Source organism: Macaca nemestrina, chromosome 11 (genome assembly GCF_043159975.1).
Source record: "Macaca nemestrina isolate mMacNem1 chromosome 11, mMacNem.hap1, whole genome shotgun sequence".
Classification (NCBI taxonomy): domain Eukaryota; kingdom Metazoa; phylum Chordata; class Mammalia; order Primates; family Cercopithecidae; genus Macaca; species Macaca nemestrina.
In genome coordinates, this window is record NC_092135.1 from 85,372,964 (window position 1) to 85,394,378 (window position 21,415).

The 21,415-nt window shown below is 33.7% G+C and overlaps 1 protein-coding gene across 2 annotated transcripts in view; it reads right to left on the minus strand.

Moving 5' to 3' along the window:
* The window catches only part of LOC105468251 (calcitonin receptor like receptor), a 106,752-nt gene that overhangs the window by 62,092 nt on the left and 23,245 nt on the right, over positions 1–21,415 (minus strand). The window lies entirely within an intron of this gene.

The following is a 21,415-nucleotide window of genomic DNA, read 5'->3' on the forward strand; positions in this document are numbered from 1 at the left end:
AAGTTACTCTATTAAAATCAAAACATCTAGTGAAAAATCTGTCCACCAAAGTTAAAATTTTGTTTTCCTAACAAAGAGAAAAATGTCACTACAGAAAATAATGATTTTTATAAAAGTTAAAATCATCTAAAAAATTAATCATATGAAATGGTTCCCTAAGTATCTTATAAACGCTTTTTTTTTTTTTTTGTAGAAAACACATAACCATAACATCCTGAGGTCTACCTTGGTCATTTCAAAATGAATCCCATGCATTGCTGGAGTATTTTTCTCAAACTGCAACTTGGCTTGTAGTTTACCGTGCGTGTCTGTCTTTGCAGTGAGGAGTTTCCTCACTTAAATTCCTTCTGAGCTGCAATAACAATCTCAAAACAAAAAAAAAATGACGAAAGTAAGTAAAAAACACCATCTGATGGACACTGGTGGAGGCTATGGCTAGAAAACTCACATGAATGCGGCTTTCTGGAGCAGAAGTCAGTATGGGTATCTGAATAGTATGCTGCTTTAGACAGCAGATAACAACAATGAAAAATAATAGCAGTAGGGACTTGAACCAGAGGGAAAAAAAGAGCAGTAGAAAGAGAGACACAAGGCAGAGAGCACAGGTTTCACACGGAACGACTCTGGGTTTGGATACTAGGGTTTGGATAACAGCTGTGGAACTGCAGGGTTTACTAACTGGAAAGTAGGTAGAAACCTAACCTGTAAGCTTTACCTTCTGCAGCTCTAAGATGGGGTAATATATGTCTCATAAGTATATTGTGGGGGTTAAATGTAATAACCCACACGATTCTGTATCACAAGGACTAGGAAGCGATAACTGCTAAGTAAGTGGTGGTCTCTCCCCTGCAGCAGAAATGGAATGTCTTGGTTTGCTTTAATTGGCCTCAGTTAGAAGACTTATAATTTTGAGTAAAATTGTATGTGAACATTTAACAATGCCAACTTTCCCAGCTTTCTGTAAAGGAGGCTTTGTGAGCTCATGAACACATGGTAGGATTTTAACATATTTTAGCATGAATAAGGATGGGCACTGTCTCCAAAATCACTTGTTTTCTCACCAATACTAATTGTCTCTGTATGCATAACACTCTGCTCTGTTACTCAGTATCTTTTAAATACATATTAACCCTCCCTTTTAAGAGTGGTAATAAACACCAATGTTAAAGTCTCTCATCTTTTCTCATCATCCAGAGGACAGTATTGTTAAGGAGGTGAAGACACTTATGTCTTGTCACAAACACAGACTCTAAAGTGACTTGCGTATTTGCATTATAACTCTTGATTTATATTTGTTTAATCAATTCCTAGAGGAAGAGGAAAACCAGTTAAACTAAAGGTGTGGGATTCATTACCTGGAATTAGCACTAGGTTATTAGTTGGAGATAAATTTGTGCAAAGAGATAAAATGCAAATGGCTGAAACAGAAAGAAAGAAAAGTTTGCAGCCAGCAATTAAGCTCAGCAGAAAGTTTGGTAGTTTGGAGGAATGGCTGCTGTGTTCCTGAGATATTTAGCATGCAATAACTACAGAAATCACTTAAGAAATTTTGTCCTTATGAAGTACGTCCATTGGACTATTTAAGTCCTGTGTGTGTATACCTGTGTTGTCTGTATGTAGAGAGATATGTGTGTGTGTGTGTGTGCGCGCGCGCGCGCATTTACATGTGCATGTGTTTTAACCATTTGGGACAAGTCAGTGTTGTGTCTGCTAGTATAAAATAGTACCAATATGGGGCTCTGAAGCAGCTGGGCTTTATCACCTCACTCAGAATGACTTGTCAAAACTTGACACCAGACCACCCAACCGCCATTCCCAACCAAGACAAAACGAAACAAAACCAACCAACTAAACAGAAACACAAACCTGATATGTGGTATGTGAAAAACATCAGTCCATCATCTAAAATTGTTGTTTAAGCTCAAGAGCAACTCAAAAAATGTATTGGCTTGTAATATTGCATATATTTTGTTTTAACTCTATTTTATAAAAATTATTTGTAGGCAAACGTTCTTTGAAAAAATGGAAATAAATGTACTAGTGTAAATGTACAGAATATTCAATACACATTTCAAACTTAAATTTCTACAAAATAATGTCATCATAAAACATACCTTAGGTGAATTCTATCTCTGCAAGATGCAGAGCACCAGTTGGTGAGAAAAAGGGAAAGGCGAATACATAAAGAAAATAAAAGAAAAGGAAGTATTGAGAAATCTAGCTGTATATTTATTTATTTTTTATCTATGGTCTTTGTAACTAACCATTCCTGGTAATGCTGTGGTTGGCACTCAAAATAAAGATCCAATAATTGTTTGAAAAAAATATGTGGTTTGGTCACTTTTTGCTGTGTACGTATGAGAAAGAGAAAAAGAGACAGAGAAAGAAAAAGAAGACAGAAGGACAGTCTTACTTGGTTTATTTCCTACTAGAATAGGAGTGATGGAATCAACATTATTAAATACACACAAATTAACAAACTGAAAAATCTTTTAGATGTATGAAGAGCAGAATTTTGGAAAAAATAGAACTATTTTGTACAGTAATGCTAGTAGTGTTTGTGAAGTCTACTACCTATCTCTTTAGGCCTAAACTATCATTCCCAAGAAACCTTATTTGAAGTCATAACTTCTTTAGTTTCGCTCCACCTTCTGCCTACAGCACAAATAGGCCGAATACGCCTTTTGTACGAGCCTTCTGACAACACATTATCACAGTCAAGTTAGGTCTGTTTTTGTTTTCTTTTCTTTTTTATCTTCTGCACTAAAGGTAAAAGCTATTTGAGGGCATTGCTTTTTTAATCATTGGGATTCCCCAAGGGATTGTCTGGTATTCATTTATCTTCACTAAGTTTTTTAATGAATAAATAAATGAAATAATTATCCATTACAAAAATGCATCCATAGTGATGATAATTAACATTGTTTTAATACTTTATGAAGTCTGATCACAGTAAAACCCACATATATTTAGGGAGAATAAAGACTGGTTAAGATAATTTGTTTTGTCCCTTTGTAAAGTAAATAAGGAAAAGCACTTGAACTACTCAAAGGAAGTGTTTTCTCCCACTTTTGAAGAAAACAAGCAAAAAATTAGTAGGCAATAATAATATTGTGGTCGTTAAAATGGGAACATTGTAAACAATTTCAAATGAATTATTGCTTTTAATTCAGAAATAATGCAGATTCAAAATTTTAGTAGTGTATTTTTGCCTATTAATCTTAGAAATTTGTACTGACATTGACTTTCATATTATGAGAGAAAGACTTCAATTTTAATAATAAAAGAATGAAAAGTCTTTGGGCATAAGGTAAGGACTGCTGTGCAGTGAAAGATAAATATACAAAGCATTGACACTAAATCTTTCTTTAGCAACAAGTACATATTTAGGTAACATACTGCATCTAAAAAATTCAAATAGCACTACATTGAATGTGAATAAATCCAGCTTCTAATTTTAACTAAACCTCGGGATTACAGAGGAGACTGAATGGAGGCTGGTTCCAGCAGCAACAGGTGTGATTCTAAGACTTCTTCTGCATGGGCATTAAGCTTTGCTAATGTTCCCACCTCTATATGTTAACTTTGTTTCTGTTACTAAGCAAACTCTACATAGTTTGAGCAAAATCACACCATTTATCTTTTGGAGGCCTCAGATTATTTTTATTTAATTTGTAAAATAAGTTACTAGACTAGATTCTCAAGGTCCTTTTTGTTCTTTAATTATATCATTCTGAGGGAAAAAATGTCATTATTATTACATCCAGGACATATATATTAATGCAAATACATTAAGTATTGAAAGCTAAAGTTAAAATATAGAAAATCTTTTCTGGTTAATTTACTTCAAATATACATGAAACAAAATATTACAGTTTGTAACACAGTGTTATTTTCATGTTTATTTATATATTTATGAAACATTTTTGGATTTTGTTTTCAGCTAGGGTGATGGAAGATGGTTTTCAGCTGGGGTGATGGAAGATGGCATATCATGAATAGGATGCCAGTCAGATGTCATTTTTTTAGCCCAGATTCACATATATACTTTGAGTTCAGGCACTATTATATTATGAAAAATGAAAGGTTATGTTTTCAGTCTCTTCCAGGCTTGGCAGCTAATAATTACAACTCCTCTTAATGCAAAGTGAATTTTAAATAAAATCAGTATGACATGCTGCTGCCTACATTAAGAAGTGAGTGATGGGTTTAAAATGTGGCCATGCATTTATACTTTTTAAATATAAAGTTATTTTTATAATTAAGAATAGAGTAGGGTTGCCTACTATTGAGAAATCCAGAAAGCTTCTTAGACAAAAATTTGCAAATTAACTTTCTTAGGCAACTCTGATTACATGACTTTCCCATACTCACATCCTAATAAAACATGGTAGACAAAAGATTCCAACCTACAAATAAAATATGTACATAAATAAAATATTTGTTATGTTGCTGTCCAAATTTAGATATGATGCTTTCCTTTCCTCCTGTTAGATGACAGGTAATGATATCCAATATGAAATTTTCATTATAGTAATGCCTAACACTTTTTGAGTGTTGTGTGCCAGAAAATGTTCTAAGTTCTCCTCATTCCAATGTTTCAAGTAATAGTCACATATAGGATATAAAATAAAATATAATATTATTATCCACATTTTATTTATGTAGATATTGAGGTTAGAGGAGTAAAATAATTTGCCCAAGTTACATAGATGCAGAGAAAGCCTCAGTTTACATCATAGCTTAACACAGTACAGCCTCAATCAATGTCCAGCTCCATAATTAGAAGCAAATTTCCAGTCTTTGCAAATGCCAAATAACTCTCACTTCCCTTAAGATGTAAATGTGACCAAAGCAATTCTGGATTTTCCTCTCTGGTATTTTACATCTACTGAAATATAAATCACAGCTTTTTGTGTGTCAGTCCTTGTGCTGTCAACATACAAGTTATAGTTTAAATAAAGAGGATTATTTCAAGGTCAGGCCATTAACAATTACTTTGCAGAGTTTTTCTATCAGAATTGCCAAATGAAAGAATCATTTCTATTTTTTGCAGGGAACTTATCTTCCCCTAGGTTTGTCTTTTTGACACGTAAATTACAATGTCTTTTATTATAATCTTATCTCATTCTCTTGCTTTTCTCATATGGGAGGGAAGATATAATTAAATTAACTGGTAAAATATATAACAGTTATAGGTAGAGCAACAGTCAGGTAAAAAGAGTGATTAATTTACAAGGTTTAAACTATAACAGCTGATAATTATCACATATAATTACATATGATATTAAATAAAACAATGACTATTTCAGTCTCATTGAAATCCTCAGATGTAAGTGCTATGCCCATGTGATGTTCACTTTTTTTTCCCTGTCTTTTGTCTTTGCCCATGTTTCCTCTTCTATCTAGAATTATCTTTCTCTCCCTCTGTCTCTTTTTCTCCTACTTTTTCTTTAAGGACAAGCTTAGATTTCCCCTCTCCCTGAAACTTCTATTTCGATAACCCTAAGCATTCCAGCCTTCTTTGATAATTCCTTCCCTGAAAATGTAGAGAGATAAATCCTTATATACAAATAACTTGAATGCTTACTATGCTTATTTTGTCTTCCTCACCAAATTGTATGTTTGCAGAGAACAAAGCATATTTATGATCCATAGCAACTATAATAGTACTAGTTGAGAGAAAACAATCAACAACACATATTCATGATCCATAGTAACTATAATAGTACTAGTTGAGAGAAAACAATCAATAAAAACTGATTAGTTATTGATATATGTGGAATTAGTCACCAAAGGACAAATATTTTGAGATGTCCTAGACTTTAAAACCTGAAAGCTATTTACAGTATTTAAATATTCCATTTTGTATTAGACTAAGCCTTAGAGCCTTGAGGCTTGATTCAAGTCTCACTCTTCACACTTGTATCTTCCACCCGCTATTTTTTTAAAAAGTTTTAAAATAGTATATCAAACAGAGGCTGCCCTTAGCTTGAATAATTCAGATAATAGTCTATGATTTAAATTCCAGATACAGGCATATATTTTGTGAAGCTCGGCTTAATAAAATAAACATGAGATTTTTCGTGTGAAACCAGAAAGAGTTAGAATTAGAGGGAGACAGTAATAATTTTGCTTAAATATTTAACTTCATAGACAGGGAAAGAAAAGAGTCAGAGAGATAAGTGAATTTGCAAAGGTTGCCCAAGTCAGATGCCATAGTAAGACTGCTGCCCACGCTCTTGAGTCCCCTTTTCAGTACTTGGTTCCACGTCTACCCTGTGGACCATTTCTCTTGTCTTTGGGCCACTTCAAGAGAAAAATCATGAACATTCCACACAGACTATGAATTTTAAAAGAAATGACACCCGCTCAAGCTCTCCTGATCAGCAGAAATAGGAAACGTAAGAATGTTTCTGAAAATCAGGAAAGATTTAGAGCAGTATCTCACACAGACTGAAACTCAATTCTATAACTGGAAGGATACAGAAAGACCTTCTCTCAGTAACTTCACTCTCATTAAACCAGTGCCATTACTGTTCCAGATCCCTGTTCCTCCTCTGCATCTCTGTTCTCAATGCCTCTTGTTAGAAAGGTGCTAATTCTTTCCACTCAGGATGTAATTCTTTACTACACCCCCTACTCCTCTGGCTTATCCTTCTATCTGTTTCTTCCTGTCCTTGTCGCAATACCTCATGATATTTAATGGCCCTGATTCTGTATCCTTTATCCTATGTTTTGACACCGATTCTACATCTTAGTATTTATCTAGGTATCCCATTTCATGATCCATCACTAAATAATTTTTTTCCTAATTAAAATTTTGAAAGAGATTTAAACTGGCTCAATTCATCCTTATAACACTAAATTACATCATGGGTCATTTGCTACCTTATAGATTGCTGCTGTTGGATAAGTTATCTGTTTGACTAAACAACGATAGTAATGTGTGAGGCTGTTTCACCTAAAAACTCCTCAGGTGTAGCAGATAATGTTATCAACATAATTAGCACATACAATCATGAACAAGAATCAATGTAATAGTATTTAGAGTAGTGTCTTATTTATAGTTATATAGAGATATTAAGTTATTACCATTTTTTGATAGAGTTTATCTCAATTTTTTGAAGATTACCTCAACTATCTTTTTTCTCCATGTGCTTTCAGTACATTTCTTTCAGTATTTCTAGGGAGATCTGAATTCAAGAAGTAAAAAGGGTATTGTTTAAAAGAAAGTTTGGTTAGCAAGTTTTCCAACTATTAAAGCTTTCATGAGTAATTGAAGTTGATTTTTATTTCATGCAATTCTTTCTTCTATCACACACCAGACAAAATAATGAATCTTTTATTATTCTCTTATATATAAAAGTTGGAAGGATAATGCACCAGAAAAAAAGCATTTAAATCCCATTAAACCCTGTGGCCCCATGTACTTCCCCACGCCCCCCCCCCCGCTCACACCAGCGCACACATACACACACACACTTTGAGCTTCTTGAGACTACCTTAACCATGCTCTCATCCCAAAGTACAAAGGCACAGATTATCAAGACCCACATGCACCTCTGTCTTGAGCCATAGTACCTGATGATCCCCTGATCCCACCTTCAGCTCTTCTTCATCCTTAACATTCTTCCCCTGTGGGCCGTGGAACTGATGTTACACCCACCCACCAGCAAACTTTAAACTTAGCTCAAACCAGTTTATTCCTTGCAAAGAAATTCTACTTGGTTTAGTCAATACTTTCCTCCACTGTCTAAAACAGTCTTTCAAACCTTCTGTCCTTTCTACAAAACCTCAACACCCACTTCATTTTTCCTTTCTCTCTCAACAGCCAGTGCTTCAAAACAAAACAGAGGTTTACAGAATACAGCTCCCTCACTTGCATATTTCGACACCTATAAGCTTATCAGAATCAGTGTTCTTTTTTTTTCTTTCTTTTTCAACTTGTGAAGTAGAGAAGGTATCTCTTCTCTTCTGTGAAACAGATTGCCATTGCTGACTTGCACCTCATTTCCTCCAATTTGGTAAAAAATTGAATATCTGTGATGTCTTTTAATACATTCAAATTCTTCCACTCAAATGGATCCCCTATTAATATTTTAAAATGTTCATGTCACTCTCATTCAAAAACAAAACTCTTCTTTCTACCCTATAGATTCTCCCACATCCACCACTGTACCCTGTTTTCTCACTTTACAAAACCAAAATCTCAAAAGAACTCTTTATTCTTGTTTTCACCCTCACTTCTTAACCCATTTCCCTCTGATTTTTGTTGCTCAGTGCTAAACCACATATTTTCTTATCAGCTACTGAAAATACAGGTTCGCCAGTGTAATAAGACAAAGACCAGAGTCTTTAACAAGTCATCTAACTCCCTGCTTAGTGTGGTCCCTGCATTTCCACAGCCTCACCTGACACAGCTCTCTCCCTTGCCTTCTGCCCTCCATTCCTTTCCATAGAAGGCATTTGCATATGTTTTTCTCATCACTCCAATTCACTCTCCCTGACCCACCTCCAGTCTTTCCCTAGTCGATGAGGACTCAAATTTCAGATATCAAGTGAGTAAAATACCACTTCATCTGGGGAACCATCCTTAATCCTCCAGATTAGGTCATCTTCTTCCTTCATAGGACTACTTCAACTTGTCATTTTAAATTTGTATGAATATTTGATTAATACCTGTCTCCCCTATTATAATTTCACAAGGGCTTGCAACTAATCTTTTATTCACCATTACTTCTCAACACCCAGCCAAATGTTAGGCACATACCAGTAGCTCAACAAGCATTTGTTGAATGTGTGAATGAAGTTAAACTTTTCTGAGGTACAGGATGACATTTAATAATTTCACTGCAGATTATGCTTTGGACAGTTGCTGTCTTCGATGGTGTATGCAATCATGGCACTAAACTTATATTTCTATAAAGTCACATATTTTGTACCAAATTTCTTTGGCATACAGTTATTTGAGCCTAGTATTTTAGAAAGAAAATATCAGGAAATAAATATTTCATAAATATCTTCTGACAGATGTTTAGATCTTAATAACGTTTCCTTTATTAATCCAGAGAGAAATTCTGACACAGTACTGAGGTTATTCCCTGAATCAAAGCAAATATATTTGAAAGGCTGACCCAGTGGAGGGAGAAAAAAAATGACTTGATGTTGTAAACACTTTCCCAAGGAGACCAAGGCTATTATCCATCATTATTTGGTAAAGGGAGTCAATTAACTGCATTCACATGTAAAAGATTTCTTTACAAAAAGCTCACAAGGACTGTTACAGTGTTGGAAGAAAGAAAGGGAAGAAGAAAGAAAGACTTCAGACCTCTAACCAAGAGTAGTTGTGAACATTTTATGTGCTCTGAATTAATTTATTCGTGCTCTCTTTAAAATGTAGTTGCTACTTATTTTTAGAAAAAAGCAAGTTCTATATTTCTACAAAATATTATACAGCACAATGTGACTATAGAGAGCACAGAGAAAAGGAGGATGGAATAAAAATGATAAAAAACTGCATTTTTAACAATTATTTTTCTTGGTGTAGCTATTTTTTAACTCTGGTTGGAATACAATTATCTCACTCCACTGTACAGTTATTAAATTACCTAATTTATCTCATTAAAATTTTCTTGGTAGCTTTTCTGAGATGTGAGAATTTATACATAAATTACAAAAAAAAAATAAAATCCTTTCTTAGTTATCCCAAGAGCAAAACCAAAACCAGCCATAGAAGGGGGTTTTATTATTTACTATTAATTTCTGTACAGAGCAGAGGACTCTAGTACAAGGTTAGAGTAAATACATTTATTTATTTCTGCAACAGGCATTTAGGCTTCTGTATCATCGTAATGTTTTAAAGGAAAGATATGTAGTACATAATATAATTTTATGAACATCATATTTCTATGCATCCTACTGGTAAAACTGTGAGAGCTTCAGGTGATAGGATAGAAGGGATATAGAATATATGAAAAGTCCACACTAAGTAAATTCTTAGACAAATGCTTCCTAAATGTTAGGACTTTTGTTAAAAGCTGCGCTTACATGCCTGCTTTTGAACTTCTCACATGAAAAGGGGTTTTGAAAGAAGCTTAGCAGATAGTGAGTGTAGCCAAGGCAACTCACAAAATGTGTCTGTGGGCAAGCAGATTTGCCTTCAGGCCATGATTAGCAAACAAAATAAAACAAACAGATTTAAAAGGTGGCATGCTTGAAAAATATCAAAACACAAAAGAATCAGAGAAAAAATATACATCTGAAGTGTACTTCATAATATGGAAACGTTATATAAACTTTTGTGATATCTAACAATGTTTGCGACAGGGAATTCTGCCAATGTGTCAGTGGTGGACCTGAACAGCCATCTGGAAAAACCTGCCAAATATGATGACATCAAAAAGGTGGTGAACCAGGCATTGGAGGGCCTCCTCAAGGACATCCTGGGCTACACTGAGCACCAGGTTGTCTCCTCCGACTTCAACAGCGACATCCACTCTTCCACCTTCAATGCTGGGGCTGGCATTGCTCTCAATGACCACTTTGTCAAGCTCATTTCCTGGTATGACAATGAATTTGGCTACACCAACAGGGTGGTGGACCTCATGGTCCACATGGCCTCCAAAAAGTAAGACCCCTGGACCACCAGCCCCAGCAAGAGCACGAGAGGAAGAGAGAGGCCCTCATTGCTGGGGAGTCCCTGCCACACTCAGTCCCCCACCACACTGAGAATCTCCCCTCCTCACAGTTTCCATGAAGACCCCCTGAAAATGGAGGGGCCTAGGGAATCCCACCTCGTCATGTACCATCAATAAAGTCCCTTGTGCTCAGCCAATAACAATAATAATAATAATACAGGTATAAAGTATTATTGAAAAATGCTAAGAGAGTGGATGTTGTTTGTAGCACAAAATACAACTCTACTAGGTAATGTGTATATTAATTGGCTAGACTTAGTCATTTCACAATCTATAGATACAACGAAACTTTATGTTGTGCATAATAAATGTGTATAATTTTATCAGTCAATTAAAAATCATAATAAACAAATTTACTAATGGTAATATAATAAAGTAATGTTTAAGCAGGACATTCAGCACTTATAATTTCTGTGTGTGAGTATCTAAAATTTTTCATCTTGAATGATACAGAGTTACCACGTCATACTGAATGACACAGAATATCTTCTGTACTCCTAATTTCCCTGTTATCTTAGTAATAGATCCAAATAGGTATAAGAGTGTCCCTGTTTCTTTCACCTAAATGAAACTTATTAAACACAGATAACATTACATACATGAAAAAAGAGAAAAAAAATACTAATATTGGGAAATGTAAAGAAGAGCTAGAAATAAGACATTAAAAGACCTTGTATTTTATTAAAAACTCTTGTGAATGAGGGACGGTCTAAAATTTTGAGTCTGATCCTTCTAGTAGATCAAGTTACCAAGTGTATGGTCTGTAGTATGAAACTAACGAATTTCTAGGAAGAAGTGCTAATATACTCTGAACTAACTGCAAACAGATCACGTAGGATTCTCTCAAAGAGAACATTCTGTAATTCAATGTATATGTTTCCCATGTGAATTTCAATAATAGAAAATGTGGCAAGTTGCAAAGGGCTGTTTCTTATGTTCATCAATAAAGACCTATAATCAGGCATAAAAAAGTATTCTATAGCAATTAAATATAATGTGGTCCTTCAATCTGTTGATTTGACTTCACCTAGGAATAAACTTTGAATTATCTGAAAAAGTAAGTGCACTAAATATCCTTTGAGTAACCCTGACTGTATACTCTTTCTCTCAGAAGAGATTTTTAGTAAATATATATTTGATAAATACAATTCTTGATGAATAATGAGGGTGAAGCTCTCTTACTGGAACAAGATTGAAAACGTTTTGTCTGAAAATAAAGGCCACTTATTTTCCATACTCAAGTGATTTTTAAAATGTATTCCCAAGACGTTTTTGAAAACTAATATATAGATAAAAAAACTAATTGATGTTTCAAAGGTATACTCAGAGTAGCATGGTTAACAACTACAACTATGACAAAAAACAACAAACAAACAAACAAAAAACAAACCCATAAACACACAAAGGAAAGAAAAGAAATACTAAAAGCATCAATGGAACCCAGCAAAGCTACTTTTGGAATAGCTTGCTGAATAAACATTTTGTGACATTTATGCTGGTGAGGTTTATTATTGTATGAGACTTCAATTGATTTCAATCCAAATCAAATATAGATTTAAAATATTTGATGAAATATATGCCTATATTATAGATAATGTCTGCTTATTTATTTTCCAATTTAAGCATAACTCTTAATAAATTTTAAAACAATTTTAACATGCCTTTGACCTGTAATGAACAACTACAGAACCTGAAAGATGATTAAAGATTCAGTAGTAGCATAAGTAATATTTGTGGTAAAATATTGACTTAAAAATAATGTAAACTACATTAAAGCTACTTAAATAGGACATGGGAGTGGGGGAAGACACAAGGTCTAAATACTTTTCAATATTTTATCTTACAGAAATATTTTTTTATTGAAATAATTATATTTAAATTTAGATTTTGTGATTAAAATTAATTTAAAGTTATCAACTATAAAACCACCATAGGAAAGAGGATAATGTTTCGATAGTTACTTGTTAATGTAACAGTTTATAAAATAAAAAGTAACCCACAGTATAGGATTTTTCACATTTACAAAGTGTCAAGTGTTTACTTCTTTATCAATATCGCCTACATTTTTGTTATTTAACATCTTTGCCCGATTCCCACTGTAATCAAGTGTACTTCCATGCAGTCAAGTTAGTACCCAGCTTAGTTTGAGGTTAAATGTAAAAAGCTTTGACATTTTCAGTTCTCAGAGTTCTCTTGCAGAAGCCTTTGTTCTGACCTTTTACCCACCCACTAAAAATTTGGAATTATCCATACTAATCCTGGAATTCTGGTCATTAAAAGAAAAAAAATTGTGTATATCATTCTCTGCATCAATTTCAAAAGTTATTCTTCACACCAATATTTAGAGATGCAGTTGAAGCTTAAAAATATTCAACTGGGCATATAATTTTATAAAAATATAGCATTCTAAAAGGAATCGAGAATCATGTAAAATTTAACCTATTTTTACAGATCTATAAGCCCATATAAAATATTTAGTTTTCTGTGTACATTCCCTTATCTACTTAATGACACTGTATTGCGCTGATTTTGTCTTTTTCCTTCATTAGCCTATATAGTCTTCGTGAGAGTAAATGAAACGAATCATGTCTTAAATATCGACTTCTATTGTTATTTTGAATCTTCCTAAGGGTATAGATCAAGGTTTATTCATTCTTACCTTACCTTCTGTTTTAGCATTTAAGACAGTTCATAGTAGACATTGGAAGATTGGTTAAATTGCTATTTAAATAACCTAGAATACAATTGTTTAAGTAATTTACCAACTTTTGCAAAGCTGAATTATAGTTGTGTATTGTCAATAATACATAATATTAAGGTTCAGACATGTGTTCTTTTCTTTATTCAGCTTTTCCTATATTCTAGAAAATTTCACCTTGTTCATAATAATTTCTTAGAAACTCTTGTGTTTTGTGTGTGTGTTTTTTTTTTTTTTTTTTTTTAGATGGAGTCTTGCTCTGTCACCAGGCTGGAGTGCAGTGGCGCGATCCCGGCTCACTGCAACCTCCGCCTCCCAGGTTCGAGCTATTCCCCTGCCTCAGCCTCCCGAGTAGCTGGGATTACAGGCATGTGCCACCATGCCTGGCAAATTTTTTTTTAAATTTTTTTTTTATTTTAGTAGAGACCGGGTTTCACCATGTTGGCCAGGATGGTCTCGATCTCCTGACCTCGTGATCCACCTGCCTCGGCCTCCCAAAATGCTGAGATTACAGGCATGAGCCACCAGGCCCGGCTGATATTATGGACTAAATTGTGTCTGTCCCCAAATTACATATTTAAGTTCTAACCCTCAATGTGGTTATATTCGGGCATGACACATTTAAAAAGTGATTATGATTAAGGAAGTAATAAGTGCATATCCTTAATCTAATATGACTGATGTCTTCATAAGAAGAGGAAGAGATGTCAGGAATATGCAAACACCCCTGTGAAGATGCAATTAGAAGGTGACCGTTTGCAAATAGAGAAGAGAGGCCTGAGGAGAATCCACACCTGCCAACATCTTGATCTTGGACTTCCAGTTTCCAGAACTGTTAGAAAATAAATTTCAGTTGTCTAAGTCTTCTAGTCTACAGCTTTCATTACGGCAGCCCTTGCAAATTAGTACAGTTAGTTTGGGCCAGCTCACAGAATTTAACTCTAAAGTGAAAGCTGGCAAAAAAATTCAAAATTTTACGAGTGAAATTTTTAAAATTATCTAATTTTAAACACTTCCTTATTTTTGAGCAGGCCATTTTTTCAAAGATAAAAACAAAGCAATATATTTTAATTTACAGAAGAGCAACTTATGTTAACTGAAGAAAATGCTTACTGAATGTGAAGTTAAAGTAAAATGTGTTAAAAGAGACTTCCTTAAATTATTTTAGCTAGAAGCATAAATCTGCCTCTAAACATTCTATGATAGCATAATGAATATAAATAGCATATTATGCCATTATAAATAACAGTTTTAAATGATATGATTAATAACTGTTAGTTCTGGAGCCATATGTTAATCTTTGTGGAAGCAGAAGCTGGCTCATATACTGACAACCTCTGTTTGCCCTACTAATAATTCAACCCCTAGTTGCTATTGTCACATTGAACTACAAGTTCCTAACAGAAATTACTCCAGAATCTAGGAAATGAAACAGATGCTAACATTTCAAGAAAGCCTTCAGAACAAGAACATTAAAGAAATCATTTTCATGTAGTGCTTGGAATAAATCGAATCTGCTGGTATTTCATGTGCTTAAGTGATCATAGCTTTCCAGCCAGTGAGTATCTTTAAAAGAGAGGTTTCTGTCTTTCATATCACGTATTATTTTGATTAACGTAATCATTTAATAAACTAGATCTGGAAGAAGTCAAAGTTCTTTTATAAGATTATGACATAATATTAATAATTAACATCTTAGAAAAATCTCTTATTTACTGAACCACTGTTGTTTTTCAAAGAATAAGGAAAACATTATGATAAACCTCATTAAAAGAATACTTTATATAGTCTAATAGTTATAATTATATTTCTTCTTCTTTTGTATTTTTTTCAAAAGAAATTTTTTTTTGAGTTTTTTAAAAGAACGCATTAAAGCCAGTTATAAATTCTTGTCCACTACTGCCAGGAAAAACAATATATCAATACAGCCCCATGCAATTTATTTTGGAAGTCCAAAATCAATGGTAAATATTATAATATGAATTTACATTTCAGAAAAATATATGTTCAAGTGCATTGTGAGTGAAAAAAAAAGAATTTTGAAATATGCATGTAAGAGATGTACTCTTCTGAGAGTAGAGGTGTGGGGAAAGTTAGGTTCAGAACAGAGGAAGAAAGTGAATTTTTAATATCTAGTCTTGATTTATTTACACACAAATACAGAAATAATCCACGTCTAGAGTTTTATTTTCCAATAGATTTAACATATCTGAATATTGGATACTTTGCGTGAGTTTTGTGAAAAGATTGAGTTAAAGATTTCAACGCCTTTGAGAATTTCCTTTGAACACACTAACGGGTGTCTGTGAATACTGGCTTATTATATCATGGCTCTTTTATAAGAATTTACATGTTGCCTTTCTTAGCTGGAACTATATGTGCCAGGAATAGGTTAATCCTTAGGGTTACATAGATCAGCAGCGAGACTTCCCACATGGAAGTAGTTATATTCATCTTTCCCATCTGAAAATAACTTTGTTAGAAAATATCACGTATCTTCTGACTGCCAGGTGACTCATAGGAAAGTACAAGATACCTGAAATCAGCTACATAATCCTATAGTTCATGCACTATTTTCAAACACTTTGAAACTTACTGTTGGTAAGTAAATGTTTATCTGAATTATATCTAAATCATCTCTTCCATAATTACTCTTGTGATTGAAACCTTGTTAGGCCTCAGAAGCCTCGGGATATCAAAATAACTCATAAATTCCTATACCTCAGAACATCTGCACCTCAGAACATGAGACTTCCAGCATCCTGGAAAGTTCAAGGCATTTCTTAACCTCTCTAAAGGGATGGTCTGCAAGCCAGTCTCTTTCATAGGACCACCACAGATCATTCTTTCTCTAACATTCTGACTTAATTTGTCCATGACTTCTGCCTTTATAGTCAACTGGAGTGCCTTTACTCTGGCTACCATGTACTATTTTATGTTGACACTGTCTCCTGATGCTCTCAAAGTCATCAACTCTTGGGGTGCCAGAGTCCTGCTACATTCTGTGCACAACTGGTGAAAAATGGCCTTCAAGTTTACCCTATGCTGTGCTGCCATCTGGGCCTATAGCAGCACAATTCCTGTCAAGAGTTTTATTAATTCCCTCATGAAAACACCATTTTCATATTCAGCTCTCTAGAAACTCCAAACCAGTTCAGTGTCCAGTAAGCATAGACACCATGCCACCCTTTGAGCCTTTATATTCTCATTGTCACAAATTGGGTCTCCCAAACAAAAGAAAACCATCCAACTTTCTTTGTCCCTCTTCAACAAAATTCAAAGCTTCTTGACACATTATTTCAAGCATGCAGATGACAGCAGGAGTGTAGTAGGAAGTGGACAAAAGGAAGGATATTTAGACCAAGTATTTTAACCTGGTTCCACCGTATGAATAAAAGGAAAGTAGACATTGTCAGGAATTCACTGACGCAGCATTAAAAAAATCTGTTACCAAAAGATCAAAGGTAGATAGCAGGAAATAAGATAAAGGACTGACACACAATTGTATCCACAGGTCAAGTGTTTTTATTACCAAAATTCCAATTAAAAAATTAGTGTTTCTAGAAAATAGATATTTATATCTGGGTTTGGGCAGATTAAAAAATCAATGAGTTTTAAAAGTTGCATTTAATGAACAGAGTGCTTTATGTTTTTTTGTTTGCTTTACTAATGTGCCAGTTTGATGTCCCTGATAACAAGTCCAGCTTGATAGCCTTGCTAACAAATCCAGCTTCATCTAGTACAATAGAATATATTTTTTCTCAATTCTTTTCCATTTACTATCTGCTCAGTTTCTTAAGTTAGAAAATGACTTGACTAATTGAATGGACAATGGATTGGATATGAATCTAAAATGAGGCAGTTTCCTGAAGCCCAGACTTAACTGTACGTGACAATTTGCTTTGGGGCATTGTGAAACAGAAGATTTCTCAAATTTGTCTAATAATAGTGAGGCTCTTATAGTAAATATCACAGAATGCTTTGTTAAATTTGAAGTTCAATATATAAGAACATGTCCAGAAGAACACATTAATGTCCAGAAGACCCTACCTAATCTTGTCTCTTAAAGTTATCAGCAACATGCTGATATCTTTATATCTGATGTCTTTATCAGCATGTTGCTGATAACTTTAAGAGACAAGATTAGGTAGTTTGTGGACATTTTATGGAATAGTCAATACAAATCTATTGAAGAGAAATGGTATAATTCTGGTTGTAACACTAGATGACTATTCTATTTCTTTTAATTTTCTTGCTTCTCAATTTTTAATCTAAAATATGAGGGGAGTGTGTTAAAAAGATAAAAGGATCTTTGTAATCCTAAGAAGCTATGAAGATAGTCTATTAGAAGATTTAAATATAGGGATTTTGAAAGCTTGTATTCAGATATGGCATTAAAGTAATAAAGTTCCAATAGAGAAAATGAATTACAATTCACATTACAATATTTAGATAGGACTGTAAGAGAAATAAATGGCTCTTCCTTATTTCACAATAAAAATTTCAGACGAATTTGACCTTCAAAGATATAAGTCTGAACAATAATAATAGAACATAATAGAAAAATTGTTCTGACTGCAAAGAAATAGACCTTTCCCAACAGTCACTTCAAAATGCAAACCAGAATGTATGGTCTATATTGTTTTTAATTTAATGTCTCTATGTTAACAAGCATACTTCTTCCTCTTCATTTTCATTGCATAAATTTTTACTTGAAATGCTTTTGAAGCAAAACTCATGTGCTTCAAAATTACTTGTATGTATGTTTTTTTCACCAGCTGTACATATGACTGTAATTTCCCACCAAATATGGTATCAAATATGTAGAATCTGAGATGTTATAAAAGCATTCAAAATCATATTTTCCTCATAAAGAAAACACAAAATTGACCTTAATAGGATATTGTTGAGGAATATTTTAATTATCTGGCTATAAAGATAAATTCTAAGGTTTCCTAGGATTTAAAAAACTTACTCTTTGACGGCAAAATTTACTCTAAAGTATTTTGCAACTGTGTGTGTGTGACAGTGTATGTCCTATGTGTGAAGGTATTGTTTTCTGGATCATTTATTGACATGTCTGAAGGCTTGGGAAAAAATTTAGGGTAAATAGAGAATAATGAACTTTTTCAGAAATAACTAAGCTTACTCCATGCAACAGAATCCCAAATGATTTGAAGTTAGACTTTATTATTAGTTATACAGTAAATGTGATAAATAAGTTCACCCTGTGAGATATAAAAAATAAAAAACTTCGGCATGACCATAATTCTTTTTTTATAGATAAGGGGCTCTCATGCCTAAAGCCTGGTTAACAATAGCCACATCTGATTTCAAAATATAGATATGCCCAATGAGGTAGTTCTTTACATTGGGAATTGCTGGTTAGGTATTGGTTACCCAATTTCTCTTATTTAAGGCTTAATAGATATTTGATGCCATATAGACAAAACATTTAGAAGAAGTTTCAAATTCTATCTGGAGATAGGTGTCATATAAAACAGCCTAAAAAAAAATGCTTTAAAAGGCTTGCTCGAGTTAACTAAAGTTTGGCAGACCCATTCGCCAGGCTTATTGAAACAAGCTTTACCCTCCTTTAAATGCAGGATCTGTTTCTCATTGGCAGGAATGTTTTAGATTCAGCATATTAAAAGCTGCAGATATTTGTGTTGGGTTTTCCTTTGTGAGATATCTACAGCAATGTGAGAGAGCGAGTACATTTAGCCACAGGAGGAACTTCCTGTAAAATCATAGTAAATGACTGTGCTTTTCTTATAAGCCACACCCTTCCTAGGCATTTCTCAAATACTTTACACAGAAATTTGCTCACTTTAACAAAAATCAATAAATGCAACTAGCATTTCATTTGTTTTCATTAACTAGTAGAAATAGCAGTAATATATTGTTAATTATATTAGCAGGACCCTGTACCTTAATGCGACAAGTCAAAAGGCATCTGGCCATTCATAAGTATTGTGACTGATGGATTAATATCGACAAAAAAATTGGATAATCTTGGAAAAGCATAAAGATGTGCAATTTACAAAGAGCTGGCTGAAAATTAAGGAGAACTGGCAGATTTGAAACCATGACAGGTATAAATGAATTTGGTATGGCCTAATTAACAATTTTACTTCATCATATTCATACTGAGTCTACATAATTTGGGAAGAGGAAATATCTTGTCAAAATTGATATATCCCATAAAATATAACTAACATACTTTGCAAGGAGGCTTAAGGAAGGCCTGGGAGACAAAAAGGACAACAAATATAACAACAATAATATTTAAGTGCAATAAAGTTTTTATAATGTCATTTTTCTTAAAGTGGTTTTCTACATAGGGGAAATCAACACTGCATTGACTATTAGACTTAGTTTGGGGGTCTAATGGACTCTTCCTGAAATTTGGACTGAGGGATCAGATTATTAATAGTAGACCTAAATCTGTCTCAAAGAACAGTATTTGGACTCCAGTAAAACCTCTTCAGATACTCTTTGTTTAACTGATTGCTTGTTTCAAAGGTCGATTCATTTTGGAAAAAGATTATGGATTTTTCTCACATTTTATGACAACATAAATGTTGACAACTTATGTTTTTGTTAATGTATAATGTTATTTTTTATCAAAAAAGCAAGCTATTTGCTAATAGTCATGTCACAAATATAATTATTATGCATAGAATTATACATAGAATTACTCAGTTTCAATGGACCTTTCTTAACTTCCTGATAATTTATTATCCTTTAAAACACAAGAGAAACCCATTTGGTATATTCCACCTATAGCTTGAAAGTCTTATATTTATTTGCTTATTAGTAGTACATTTCCATTTGATACATATAATATCAGGTTGCATTATTCTAGATCCAATTTTTCCTTCTGTAAGTGAAGTTTATGAGATAAGGTTAGTTGTTCTAGTCACAAATGCATTATACAATGAAAAGCATGACATTATAACTCACCATATTTTCATGATAAGAAAAAATTGTATGCATATTTATTGATAAACGTATTTTAAGTGTATTCCTTATAGTGGAGGAAATGCAATGATGAAAGAAACACTCTAGTAAAGAGCAGTGTGCTCCAAGTTTTTCTGTTGACACCTTGTGTAAAATAATTTTGAAAAAACATCACCCATTTCAACTGACAGATCAGTTGCAAAGCATGTAACTTTTGGCACATTTTAAATGTTGACATTCTAAACTATAACTGTTACATCATTTTAAAAAAATTCACAGTAGGCCGGGCGCGGTGGCTCAAGCCTGTAATCCCAGCACTTTGAGAGGCCGAGACGGGCGGATCACGAGGTCAGGAAATCGAGACCATCCTGGCTAACACGGTGAAACCCCGTCTCTACTAAAAAATACAAAAAACTAGCTGGGCGAGGTGGCGGGCGCCTGTAGTCCCAACTACTCCTGAGGCTGAGGCAGGAGAATGGCGTGTACCCGGGAGGCGGAGCTTGCAGTGAGCTGAGATCCGGCCACTGCACTCCAGCCTGGGCGACACAGCAAGACTCCGTCTCAAAAAAAAAAAAAAAAAAAAAAAAAAAAAAAAAAAAAAAAATTCACAGTAAAACATAAATATAAAAGCAATTCAATATCTACCACATTCATTTAAAATAAATGAATGAGTTCTTCACAGCGGTTGGAAATGATAGATCATTTCTTTCTCTCCTTGAAATCATATCCCAGTCCACTATCCACCCTTCCTCTTAAAGAATTTTATTCTATTAAAATGTATTTTTATATTTTAAATTATTTTTAGTGATACCCTGAAAGAGAGCCAGGAAAACTCGTTATATAGAACAAAAGGGAATAAAGGTAGCAAGAAGCAAGAAAGAAGATAAAGTGACATGGAAATAGATCATTAGATGAGCAGGTAACACTTTAAAATTTGTGTGTCTGTGGTTTTTTTTGTTTTTTTTTGTTTTTTTTTTTTTTTTTGTTTTTTTTTTGTTTTTTGCAGATGTGTGCATTGGTGTGAAGTAAATCTCTTCTAATCTTTTCTCATGAA